Raw genomic sequence first — 14,436 nt, 5'->3', positions numbered from 1 at the left:
TTAGGATTAGTTTCAGGTCATGCATCCTTGGCAGGAATATGACAGAAGTCATGGTGTGTTCTTCAACAATGCATCCTATCAGGTGGCACATGAACTAAATTATCCTATTACTGATGATGTCCACTTTGATCATTTCATTAAGGTGGTGTGAGCCTAAAGCTTCTCAACTGAAAAGTTACTTTTTCCCCCTGAAATTAATAGGCATTTTGTGGGAAGATTCTTTGAGACTAGATAAAAAACCTGTTCTTCACAAAACTTTAATTATTCATATCACATGGACTCATGATTTCCTATTTTATTCAGTGGGCTATAATCCAATACTATCATTATTTATATTGTTCAAACAGTCCCAGATTTCAAACTGGCTTCCATAACCTTCTGACAAGATCTCATCATTTTTTGAGTATGTCCTTACTTTTCAGCATAACAAGATGTTCTAGGTTCATCTTGTACTCACCCTGCTCTGGTTTTAGAATCAGTCATTTCTCGAAGGAGCCCTGGTTTCTTTTTATCAGAGAATAGTATTTAGAAAACAAATTCTGGATTTTAGAGATGGTCACTGGCTTTTCCTACTTCGAGATCCTCTTAGCAGACAGAGCTGAGGAAATATATATATATGCATTATGTACACATACACACATATATACAGCATACATTTATAGCTATCTTTTTCTTACTAGATATACTAAAAGGTATGAGTTCATACAAATATCTCCAATTCCCATCCAATACCACAGGATTCCTTTTTCCTTCTTTCCTTCCTCCCTCCCTCCCTCCCCTCTCTCTCTCTCTCTCTTTTTCTTTGTAACTTCCTTCACCAGCAGTGAGAAATCTCCTTATCCCTAAATTATTATTTAATCAATTCCCCTGTATAGAACCAATTTCCAGTTACTGTATGGCTGTCCTCTTGCACAGAAGCTCTTACTTCTCTGTTCGTTGTGCCCACTGGCTTCCAAAAGGGCTGTTGCACAAAACCAAACCAGATGAGGCCTATGTTCTCCCTCCTTCAAGCTACTAAACACTTCAACTATCTCTTTGGTTTGTACTTCTTCCCTTTAGGATTCTCTGCCAAAAGTTCCTAAATCTTTTCCCAACCTTTCCATAACCTATCAATCTTCCTGTTCCTACCTACCCTCTGAATCCCCTGCAAATTAGAAGAGAGACACCTACATGAATTGATTTCTGACCTTTGAGTTCAGAATTAGAAAGCCTGTATAGTATAAAAGGATGTTATATCAAATGTTCCTAATAAAACAATTGCTAAATAAATGGAGGGTCTCTATGAAAAAGGGAGTGGGAAATGGTGAGCCTGCTTCTATCCCTTTAGTTGGAGAGTGTTGTTGTCTTTTCTTTACATTTGGAGATAATGCAGCAATTGCTGAATCCACAGTAAGAAAACTCCAAGCAATCTAAAACTTGTACACAGTGACTGGACAGTAAAGACATTTGAAATAATGGGATATGAGTGGAGAAAACGTTCTGGAGAAGAAAAGGTAAAAGCTTGCTCTAAATAGCTGAAGGGCTGATGTAGCGTGATCTGAAGAACCCATCTAGGGCCAAAAATAGGGCAATTCTAGAGAGATTTTGTTTTTTAAGTATACCATAAAGTAGATCTTTTTTTTTTTTTAATTTTAAAATGTTTGTTTATTTTCTTTTGAAAAGGAGAGAGACAGAGCACGAAATGGAGAGAGGCAAAGAAAGAGGAAGACACAGAATCTGAAGCAGGCTCCAGGCTCTGAGCTGTTAGCACAGAGCCTGATGCCGGACTTGAACCCACAAACTGTAAGATCATGACTGGAGCCGAAGTCGGACACTCAACCAACTGAGCCACCCAGGCGCCCTAAAGCAGATCTTTCTAACATACATATGTTAGGATTAGATAGCACTTTAAGGGGAAAGTAAGTTCTACATTATTGAAGATATTGAAAGCACAGTTTAGGTAACACTTTGATGGAGATATAAAGGCAGGCAAAAAAGTAAAAAAAAAAAAAAAAGCACTGGACTTGGAGTCAGAAGTCATGATATACTGGTTAAAAGCACAGGTAGGGTCACCTAGGTGGATCAGTTGGTTAAGAATCTGACTTTGGCTGAGGTCATGATCTCACAGTTCATGAGATCAAGCCCCACATCAGGCTCCATGTTGACAGTGCAGAGCCTGCTTGGGATTCTCTCTCTCCCAATTTCTCTCTGCCCCTCCCCCACCCATGCTTTTTCTCTCTCTCTCAAAGTAAATAAACTTTAAAAAAAATAAATGAAAGCACAGGCTGTAGAATCAGATAGACCTGGGTTTGCAATGTAAATTGTGACTCCTGTGCTAGCTACCCCATTTCCTCATCTGTAAAACAAAAACAGTTGTGTCTGTTGCATAGAATCATAGTGTGACCTTAATGTACCGATAAACACAAAAGGCTTAGTGTCTGTCACAAATAAATGCTTAATACAGGTTTTCTATTATAATTACGTGGCACTCGGTAATCAACAAACTCTGAGTTATGGAAGGCTTTATTATTATGCATTAGCTCTATTAACACAGAGACTTTATCAATCTTGCTCTGTTCCCCTAGTCCTTGGCACAATGCCTGACATTTATCACAATCTAGAAGTATTACATTACCAATGGGTTGTTGGATTTTAAACCTTTTAAGGTCCCTTCTAATACTGGTAATCCATAACCCTGCCATGTGATACTAGTAAAGAACATCCTGGTATTAATATCCATACTCCTTGGCACAATCTTCTCTTTTAGTCCATCTAGAATGGTTGAACAACTGATGAATACCTTTTATGAGCCAAACACATTTACCTACAACCTAGGTAATGAAACAAGACAAACACATGCATAATACATTTAACATCAGAGTATAAGTTCCATGAAGGTGGGGCCAGAGAGTTATGCTTACTGTTATTTTCTTAGCACTTAGCACTGCTAATTAACTCAATTTCAAAAATGGAGTTGGAAAAGAGAAAGCTGGGTGGATGAGAATTGTTACTCAACATTTCATAGAACACATAGATAAAAGTTAGAAAGAATGAGAAAGGAGAGGGGCTGAGAGAAGCTAATAGCACTGCATAAATAAGAGACCATCCAATGTAATTATAAAAGAGGAAATGAACAAGTGTGTGCGAGTGGATGTACCTATCTAAAATAAAGATGAAATGCTAAGAGCTAATGGAAAATAGCATTGTGTGTATTCAACACCTATCTTCTTAGAACTCAATGCATATTGTCGAGCACTGGGTTGTTCCCAATACTGGATTTAGGGAGAAAATAATGAACAATTTTATGTGCCTCAGAGAACCATCCAAAAAACTCACAGCTTTTGTCTAGGAAACTTCTTAATTATTAGAAATTCATTCTAAGGAATAACCAAGTTAGGACAAACTTTACACATAAAAGATGTTCCATACAGAAATGTTTATAAACACTTTAAATGGCTGATAATAGGTGAGGGGTAAATTATACTATATGATACACTACATGACAGATTACCCTAGAGTCCTTCAAAGTCATATTTATGCTTTAGTACTTCAAAAGCAAGATTGATTTAACTATGTTCTGATCTATGAAAAATATTAGAAATACACTACATAAATTAATCCTCCAGATTAAACCAAGGCCCTTCCATTTGCTCTAGAAAACATAGTGATTGATCTCTAAAACACAATGAGTGTTCATGGCTGATACGCTGTTCTCTTCATACCCTCAATATTTCTACTCCCACCAAGTGAATTATATGCTTATCAAGAGCTAGTTCTATTCACTCTTATATGTGTTTTACACCAATTGTACTTTTTGTTGTGATTATGTAACTAAATGAAATCTACAAACTAAGGAAATAGGAATGCCAAAAAGAAAGGTAGTCATTGTCATCTAATTTATGTGGTAGCCAAATACAAAATACTGGAGCAGGTGTCAAAAAAGTCTAAAGAAATGCACATAACTGCTCCAAAAAATTTCAGTTTTCCTATACCTCTGAATATAATTTGTAATTCATGATATGTGATTTTCAGGTGGTGAACTATAGTATAGGTGTGGTTTAAGCAAGAAAGGTAATCTAAAACCCAAATTGCCCTATCCACTAAAGTCGGGTCTCGCTTCTACTTCAAAAGAATGGTGAATGTACCTTTATATGTTTTATCTGTTTCAGTAAAATTGCGTTTTAAGTTGTGGTAAAATACATACAATGTAGTATTTACCATCTTAACCATTTTAAGTGTACTATTCAGGAGTGGTAAGTATATTTTCACTGTCAATCTCCAGAATTTCTTTAATCTTGCAAAACTAAAATTTTATAATCATTAAATAATTCTCCATTCTCCAGCAACTACCATTTTATGTTCTGTCTCTATGGATTTTACTACACAAGGTACTTATCATATAAGTGGGATTATATAGTATATGTCTTTTGGTGACTGTCTTATACTTAGCATAATACCCTCAAGGTTCATCAATGTAGCATGTGTCCAAATTTCCTCCTTTTTAAGGCTACTTACTGTATCTATATATGACACTGTTTATCCATTCATCCATTGATGGATACTTGAACTGCTTTCATCTTTTGACTATGTGAACAATTGCTAGAGCATCGGTGTACAAATATCTTGAGACTCTGTTTTTAATTTTGGAAGATACAGTTGGTCCGAGGGTTGTGGGTTATCGTTAAGCTGATAATTTTGGAAGATATATTCACTGAAGTGGAATTACAGGATCATATGGTAATTTTGTTTTTAATTTTTTGAGGCATAAACTGTTTTTAATTAAATGACAAACTACTGTCACATTTCTGTGGGAAAGAGTACTTCTACACTACTCTAAATGTTAACACCGATTGATGGGATGATGGGATTACTGATGAATGAAGTTTATGGTCTCTCTTTGGTTTACTATAATTTCTAAACTTCCTATAGTAAGCATTAGTAGAATACCCAAGCAACAAAAACATATATAAAGCTTTTTTTGCTGTTATTTTTTCTTGTGAGTATATCACCACAAAGGCTTGAGTATTCCTGGCCCCTGAGTATTACGGAAAGCCTTATGGTCTGAATGCCATGTCTCTCCCAAATTTATACAACGAAACCTAATCCACAAAGTGATAGTATTAGAAGTTGGGAGACTTTGGTAGGTGATTAGGTCCTAAGGTCCATGCAGAACCTTCATGAATGGGATTAAAACCCTTTTGAAGAGGTCCAAATAGCTCCTTGCCCGCTTCCACCACGTAAAAATATGATAAACCTGTAATCCAGGTTTTCACCCAACCAAGCTGGTAACCCTGATATCCTGGCTTCCAGAAGTACGAGAAATAAATGTTCACTGTTTATAACTAATCCAGTCTGTGTACTTTGTTATAGCACCTCCAATGAACTAGGACACTATGTATATTTTCCTGTATGAGTACAGGCCCACTAACTTGTTTTGTTTTAATTTAAAGACAAAAACATAGAGATTTTTTTAAATGATGGCAAACAATGATGATGGCTAGGTACATGGAAAATTTGTCTAGTGCTTTAACATGAGTGATACTACTAACTTTTCCAGGGAGGAGCACTAAGATTCACTACAGTGTGCCTAGGTTTGACAATCTTTCTTCTGCCCCTGATTATGAGAGTTCCTACTAATACTCTTAAACTCTGTGGGGGGCAGATAAAGACAAGCAGGTGAAATCTAGTTATACTGGTTATATTGGAAATCTTGGTTGTTTCCAAAAATATCCATGTGATAAGGACCTAGCCCTTGGCTTCTGAAATGGAGTATATGCAATTAATTAATAGCCATAAAATAGGTTATCAAAGATTATTATCTTTGTGGTACATATGAGTAAGAAATTTGAGAGCAAAAGGGAAGTAAATATCAAAGGGAGGAGAATATCAAAGCAAAAAGAAAAGGATACTGTCAGTGAGGGTAGCCAGAAAGGAACAGGGAGAAGAGGGAAGGGATAGAAAGAAAGACTCAGACAGTCTGAGACTAATTTTCATGTGTTTGGGACGGTCTAAATAAATATGATCTTAGCTAGAGGAACTTTCAAGGTCCTTTTTGCAACTAGAATTCGTTATAAAGTTTATATATGAATTCAAGTTCTCAGCTGAATTAGGGCAAATAATTTTAGCTATTGGTTAATATAATCATAAATTCACTTATTTACAACTTCCCAATTGAGGGGTGCTTGGGTGGCTTAGTCAGTTGGGTGTCCGACTCTTGATTTCAGCTCAGGTCATGATTCCAGCCTCATGGGGTTGAGCCCTGCACAGCATAGAATCTGCTTGGGATTTTCTCTCTCTCTCTCTCTCTCGCTCTCGCTCTCGCTCTTTCCCTGTGGCTCTCTCCCCTGCTCAAACTCTCTCTCTCTCTCTCTCTCAAACCTAAAATTTAAAAAAAAAAATTCCCAATTTAAAAAATATTAGTTACGGGGCGCCTAGGTGGCTCAGTCGGTTAAGCCTCTGGCTTCGGCTCAGGTCAGATCTCATGTTCGTGGGTTCGAGCCCCGCGTCAGGCTCTGTGCTGACAGCTAGCTCAGAGCCTGGAGCCTGCTTCTGGTTCTGTGTCTCCTTCTCTCTCTGCCCCTCCCCCTCTCATGCTCTGTCTCTCTCTGTATCAAAAATAAATAAAACATTAAAAAAAATTTTTTTTAAATATTAGTTACAATATTCTAAACCTAAAATTTTGATTATTAAATAATGGTAAAAATCTTAGTAATACATCAACTAGTAGCATGCATCTAAAAATAACTATTTTAATGGCTTGTAATTTTTTTACACATAATAATTCTTGGTTATTTTTAAAAATCTTTTAACCCCAATAAATATGGTTAGATCTCTTGTAATCCCGTTTCTTTTTGCCTACTTCCCTATCTGAATCCAAAAGAATTACTTTGGTATTAAGTCATTTCTTAAATAAACACCTGCACTTTCTTAGACTAATTTATAGAATGGCTTCCGGGGGGGCACATGTGAGTAACTCCCCCTCGTTTTTACTGTTTTACAGTACAGTTTAGACATGAAATAGATTGGGTTGTCTGTGCGGTTTCTTGCTGTCTGGGTTAGCAGATGCAGTTGCCTCAACTTCCACTGGAGGCAGCAGACTCCTCAAGCAATCCCTAGGTGCACTGACTTTCCAAAGAATTTTCTTAAACCAGGAGTGGTTAATAGTGTAAGGAAAAGAGGACTTAAGGCCCATTCCAAAATTAAGACTCTTCCAAAATCTGATTTAAGTGCTAAGAACCAGTTCCAACTATAGAGAAACAATGTTAAAAGAAAAAGCATGAAAAACAGCAATGCTGATAGTACTGAAATATTTAGACATAAGCATCAAAGTCCAATCTTACGAAATATTTGGCCATTGAGTGATGATAACAAGTAAAAGGAAAATAGAAAAATTGGAACTCCTTTTCTTTTTTGTCTCTGCTGTCTCTGATGAAGTGCTACCCAGGAGGGAACTACCAAGCATAGGCTGCTGAAAAGAGAAGAAAAAGTAGAATTGGTGGTAATAGTCTTTAAATTAAATCTTTTAAATGATAAACACTTAACTGTCACTGAAGAAAAGCACCGTACTTCAGAACTGTAACTTCTGCCAATATAAAACAAAAAAACCTTTTGCAAAATTACTGCACTCTGCAAGTTAAATCTATACAATAGCCGCAGTACCACTATATTATATGGAAGCAATGCCATCACCACTAAATATCAATGATTGGAATGTACAAATTCTTTAACTGTTCCAATATTCCCAGTTAGTTAAAAACATATTTTTAGAAATAGCATTTTAAGACACACAACGTAGGTGCACCTGGAGGGCTCAGTAGTTAGCATCTGACTTTGTCTCAGGTCATGATCTCACGGTTTGTGATTTCAAGCTCTTCGTTGGGCTCTGTGCTGACAGCTCTGAGCCTGGAGCCTGCTTCAGATTCTGTGTCTGTCTGTCTCTCTCTGCCCTACCCCTGCTCATGCTCTGTCTGTCTCTCTCTCAAAAATAAATAAATTTTAAAAAAAGATACACAACTTAGATTAGCAACTTAAAATCTTTTCTTTGATTACAGATTATTTTTCAAAATAATATGATAAAAGCCCTTCATAAAATAAAAGGCCTTCATATCTAAGCATCAAACTTTTACCAAAATGGAAAAAAAGAACAATTATTATTCATTCACAGAGTCACAGTAAATTATGACATTTTAAAAATATGTATAAACATATCCTAAGTATCACATTGTTTACAAAACACTATAAAATGGAAGATGGCAATCCCTCAAATCTACAATAAATTATTTTCATGTCCCTGAATTTTTTAAAACTTTATACACACACATATACATATATACACACACATATACATACATACATACATGTGTGTGTGTGTGTGTGTGTATATATATATATATATATATATATATATAAAGAGATAGAGACAGAGAGAATGAGCAAAGGATGGGCAGAGAGAAAGAGGGAGTGACAATCCTAAGCAGACTCCTTGCTGTCAGTGCAGAGCCCAATGTGGGGATCAATCATGACCTGAGCCAAAATCAAGAACTGGACACTCAACTGACTGAGCCACCCAGGTGTCTCTTACTATCTTTTAAAGGAAAGTTCATATATTTCTTCTCTATGTATGTAATGGTGTGTGAGATAATATACTGGAAACTGATAACCATTTTTTAATATTTTGGAATGTAGAGATAAGAAATACCTATTGATCTATTAAAAGCTGTAAATTATGTCAGGAGGATATTACTGTTTTGTGTTTAAATCTTCACAGTGCTGACAGAGTACTGTGACTTCATAAAAGAGAAAATCTTTTACCAGAGCAAGCAAGCAGGCAAGCAAGCAAACAAATACACAAACAAAAAACCAGTATGGTATTCTCCATGGCCTCACAGCCTAGCTCTCTTCCAACTTATAGTATTTTGTGAGAGAACAAAGATGATTAAAAAGCTCAGCCTTTGACTTCTGTATGTGTCTCAAATACTCAAAGTAAACTTTCAAAGATGTCAATAATTTGAGGGCTAGAGTGTAGTGGGTGCAAGAAACACATTTCTTTACCCCTGGTGCTCAGCGAGGGCACAACAGAGCTAATATATCCAAGAGATTCTAGCTCAAAATTACATTTCAATGATTTTAGTTAGAAAAATGTAGAAGTCCACAAAATTTAATTAGTGACCCAATTCTATATTTTACCTAAACACAAGAGTGGAAAGTAAATAAAAAAATCTAAATGATTTCAAAAGAAACGGAAAACAGTCAAGCAAGCCAGTTTCTTAGTAAAAAGCCTGTTTCAAGAGAAAATGTTCTAAATTTCCCCCCCTTTACCTGAGTTCTTAACAGCAATGCATTTAAACATTCTCTATAGATAACTAACCTTTGGTTACACTGATCTTTGGTTTTCCTATTCTTACCAGATAAATAATAAAGTATCACAAATACATAAAAAACCAAGGAGCCTGCAGTTAATAATTTTATTACTGTTTAACAGAACAAGAAACCTTAGCCTCTACTATATGTAATATATTTCAGGTCAAAAACAGGATACATTTAAAAAAAACCATTTTTCTATCTTAAATCTTATAAATCCAATTCACCTCAGGGAAGGCGGCATTACCAAAATTATTTCGGAAATGACACTGCTTGCTCCTTCAGGTCTTCAAACCTGAAAACAGTGGGAATACAAAAAAGCTGGTACAGATAATTTTCCAATCTTATGAAAGGAAAATTCATTTCAGACATTACTCTAAACAGAATAAATAAGCTTATGTAAACTATGATTTTAATGTGCTATATAGACAGGAAGTTTCCATAGCAAAGACTGCACAGAATCCATTTTTTTTTTTTTTTTGTGAACAGTCTTTCCTTCTTTGTTTACTTCTTTATATTTTGCTTCTTTAAAAAAATGTTCTTTTTCCAATTACAGGGAGGAAATAAAAAGAAATGCAACTCTTTTTATGTAAAGTAAATCCATCTGGATATTTGCTGCATCCCATACTATAAACCTGTGATCCCCAACCAGAATGAGTTATAGTAAAGCTGCAGGCAAAATTGTCTCCATATACCACAATCCATTATCCCTGTCAAGTTAATGTTCCATGTTGAGCCATATGGCACGGGTACACATTCAACAAAGGAAATTCCTTAAACTTGTTATAATCAGCACTTGCAGTCATCCAAAAAACTGACATAAACAGCTTTATTGTGTTTAGTGCATTTCAGTTAATATCCATGACAAAAACAGGAAACAGTACAGGAAAAGGAGGAGGAATGTGGGGGAGCAGAGTTATTTAAAAAGAACTGTACATATTATAATTAGATTTTTTTTCCTAAGCAAGTGATTTTCAATTACAATAAGTTTCAACTTCTTGACAGTGATCTACTGGGCCATATTTAATAAAAAACTAAATTTAATGACTTCAATTTTCCATGGTATGAACAAACCAAAATCTTAAGTCTTATAGTATCTGATTCATTTAAAGCAGTTCTGGTACAATCATGAATGATTTAAATTTTCATGTTTGTTTTCTTTCTACAGTTGTCTCATAATTGCTAAAATCTAACAGTGCTTCATTAAAAAATAAGGCAATTTAAATAAAGTGCCTTTATATGCATTAAGTGTAGGTCACAGACGAATCGAGGGCTCCCAGAAGCCTCTGGTACCTGGCACAGCCCAGCACATCAAACTCTAGTCAAGGTACAAGTAGAGCAGAACTTCATTTCAGCCCCCGCAGTGACAACAATAAAACGCTGAGAAAACACACTATCAAATACTGAACTCAGCATCAATTTCTGTTAATTACAGCCTTGTCAGCAACGTGATTATTCAAACAACTCATGCAAATGTTAATGAGGCCTTATTTGCATATTTATTTTTTCCTTTGTTGAAATGTCATTGATTATTACATTCTACTATGATGAATGTGGCTGATGATGTGCTCTGATATGTAATTAGTCATTAGGTGGAATGAATAGATCAATTATGAAAAAGGACTAAGATTAAGAAATATCAAACAAGACCGCCCAATATAACTATAGAATCTTTTTTAAAAAGAACCTAATAAATAATTTCTTGACATTTAAACTGCAACATCAGTAGTTTTCAATAAATAAACCACTACTTTTGTGAGGTTAAATGAAGGCTTAAAATACATCAGTACTTTGATAATCCAATTATGATCACAGAAACCATCTTTTAAAAAAACTGCAAGCCAACTCAAGGGGCCTGTCAAACAACAAACCACAAAAAAAATTTTTGCTTTAGACTTGCACAAATTAGAAATATATAAAATACATTTTAATCTAGTATGAGGAGGGTGAAGTGGAAACAGGTCAAAAAAGAAAGGACTATAACATCCCAGAGAGAAGGAGTAGGAACCTCATGGAGAATGACTACCTTCATAAAAACAAGGCAAGCAAAAACAAACTCCTTCAAATTCCAGTTTGTTCTTAGAGGAAAAGGATTATTTAGCCTCTGAAACCGTTTGCTATAACTATCCAGCCAATACTTGCTATTCACAGATGAAAAAAAAAAAAAAAAAAACCACATTACTGCAGACCAGATGGGAACATTCCACATGACCAAACCAATCAATCACCTCGGTGGGGCGCAGGTGCAACACAGCCGTGTAGCAACACACCATTTCACAGTCTATCGGGCACAAACACATGGCCACCAATCAATGGCACCCTGAGGACCTCAGAGGGGGCAGGCTCTCTGGAGTCTTACTGGTCCATGCCTGATGACTTCATAATCACACATCATTTCATTCACTAGAGGATACAAACTAGCATTCTAATAACCTTCTACTGAAAATGGTCATGTTGTGCATATTAATACAGTGCTGTTTGGAGTGAAGCAACTGACTTTATACGGCAGGCTAGGCAAGGCATGCAAGGCTGAAACAACCTGAAGCTAGAAACTTCCTATTTGAAGATGGCTGTTCTGTTCAGGCTGAGATCAATGGCAACATGGTTCATTCTGCGACATCAAAGTTGGCATGCAAGGCTCGTATCTTATACAAAGCAACTGTTAATAGTATGCTTGAAGAGATAAAGGACAGAGGAAGATGAAAAAAAAAAAGTTGGTAATCATGTATGAAAGACAAAAAGATTCTACATCTTTCTAAAATGACCTAAGTAAAACTGACCTGAAAATAAAAATTAAGTGACCAAGAATAAAAAACTTAAATGCATATTCTTTGGCTTTGTTTTCTTCCCATTTTCCCAGTGCTTGAGGGGTGATTCTGTACAGTGCATACTTACAGATGATACATAGAACAATTTCCAGCAAACACTGCAATAATTCTGTTAGGTAGTATTCACAGAGCTCCTGTTGGCTACTCTTCAGAGAGGCTGTGGGCAGGGTTATCCTGGGTAACAGTATTTTGAATAACTGATTCACTATAAACAATATAGAGATCATCTAATTTAAATAGAAACACCAGGAAAAATATGCTTTATTCTAAACAAGCAAACCTGTCAACTCAAATCTTTGGTAGAACAAGGCCAGGAATACATCTGTTTTTTTAAACAGCAGATTTCTTTGATAACTCAGAGCACAGTTTAGGACCTTTAGGGTCCTTAAATTCCATCAGGAATATCAATCATAAGACCCAGATTCCTGTGGAAACCACTGCAAGACATGTAGCAGAATCTAAACTGACCCTTGACAATACTAAAAGTTGGCTTAGTTGATTAAATTTTGATGCTGTATTCTTACCATTTTGACCCTCACAAAGACAACATAGAGAAAATCTAATTACATTTCAGATTTGGATTCTAGATATATAGATGCTTACTTATGTATAGATATAAATATACTTTGCCCATTTTAAGGCTAATAATGATTATATCTTCTATAGTCTAAAAGAAAGAATGTATACATTCTATTAAAATATTCTTGCTATAATGAGGTCCCTAGGAAAAAGAAATCTAGTGATTAGTTAAAAAAAAAAAAAGACATTATTGTTATTCCACAAAAAAGATAACTGGTAAGATAATCTCATAGGTGTTTTATTACTTATCACTCAAAAATTTTTCTTAAATGTTTATTTATTTTAGAGGGGGAAAGAGTGCACAAATGGGAAGAGGCAGAGAAAGAGAGGGAGAGAGAGAATCCCAAGTGGGCTCTGCACTGTCAGCACAAAGCCTGATGTGGGGCTCAAACCCACGAACCATGAGATCATGACTGTGATGAAACCAAGAGCTGAGATGCTCAATTGACTCAGCCACCCAAGTGTTGCTTTAAATTTTCTTTAAAAGGTATGCCTAGTGGCACCTTGGTGGTGCAGTTGGTTAAGCATCCAACTTGATCTCACAGCTCTAGTCATGATCTCACAGTTTGTGAGTCTGAGCCTCACATCGGGTCTGCTCTGATGGCGTGGAGCCTGCTGGCATTCTGTCTCTCTCCTGCTTGTACTCTCAATCTCTCTCTCAAAATAAATAAATAAACTTAAAAAAATTTTTTAAGAACATGCCTAATTTCTTTACAAATGAAGAGGATACAAGATTCAAGTCAGTAGACTATCACTCTAGCTCAGGTTCTTTCTAATTAGTTGTGTATCCCTCATCAGATCAGATATAATGATGCCTTCAATTTATTAATCTGAAGACTGACTGGATTAGAGATGACCCTGAAGATTTTCCTAATTTATGGTCTCTCTTTGTAGCCTTACATCTCTAAAGGCTCTGTCTAGTAGTTTTCATAGTACCAGGTAGAAAAGAGATCAGGTATGCCAGTTCCAAAAGTCTAACAGGGAAGCATAATAAACTGTGCTTATAGTTATAACGGCCAAGCAGTCATTGAAATGGATGATACAAAGTTCTTCCTATTAAGATATAAAAGACAACCATCCCTTTGGTTTATAAAAGTATCAGTAAAAAAGTCAATATTTGAGTTCAAGTTCACTTGTTTCCCAAACAGAATACCATAATCGTATGTTACCTCTCCCTTCGCTAAACAATAAAACAACTAAAAAGGCACATAAAATCTTTCCAAATATTCTTTGAGCTAAACTCTTCTAAAGTGACTCACAAAGAGGCTGAGCTTTTACTGCAGTAGCTCTGTTGAATCTAAAGATGATGTGGATTAAGTCACACATTTTATAGAAAAAGAAAAACATGAAGAGTGGTAACTGGCCTCAGCAGGAGGGACTAAAGAGCATTCAAAGCTGTTACCATGAGGCGTATCTTGGGTGACCACCCAAAACAAATTTTTCTCTTTCTTGACTCCAAATTCAGTCCTTAGTGAAAGCACCTATGTTTGAGCCCTTTCCCTCAAAGACACAGGAAATGTATTATTAAAAACATGCCTGACAATAATGCTTTGAAAAGCAAAGTAATAAACTATACTTTCCCTTTTTAACCACTGTGAGTACAAAATGGTATTCAGAGACAATGCAGAGAAGGTTAAGAGAGCTCTGGGGTCAGACAGTACTTGGTTTAAATGCCACTTCCACAACTTAC

General features: G+C 35.8%; 1 protein-coding gene and 1 long non-coding RNA gene across 4 annotated transcripts in view; both read right to left on the bottom strand.

The window, feature by feature from the left end:
• TCF12 (transcription factor 12) overlaps positions 1-14,436 on the bottom strand; it is a 362,394-nt gene that overhangs the window by 129,064 nt on the left and 218,894 nt on the right. The window lies entirely within an intron of this gene.
• LOC115300912 lies at positions 7,279-11,654 on the bottom strand. The gene is made up of 3 exons (XR_003912920.1): positions 11,568-11,654; positions 9,567-9,634; positions 7,279-7,447 (listed from the first exon to the last, which is right to left on the bottom strand). It is a non-coding gene; the product is annotated as an uncharacterized LOC115300912 (long non-coding RNA).

Source organism: Suricata suricatta, chromosome 9 (genome assembly GCF_006229205.1).
Source record: "Suricata suricatta isolate VVHF042 chromosome 9, meerkat_22Aug2017_6uvM2_HiC, whole genome shotgun sequence".
Taxonomy (NCBI): Eukaryota; Metazoa; Chordata; class Mammalia; order Carnivora; family Herpestidae; genus Suricata; species Suricata suricatta.
Note: the sequence above shows the minus strand (reverse complement) of the source record. Positions and strands in the feature narration are given on the sequence as shown.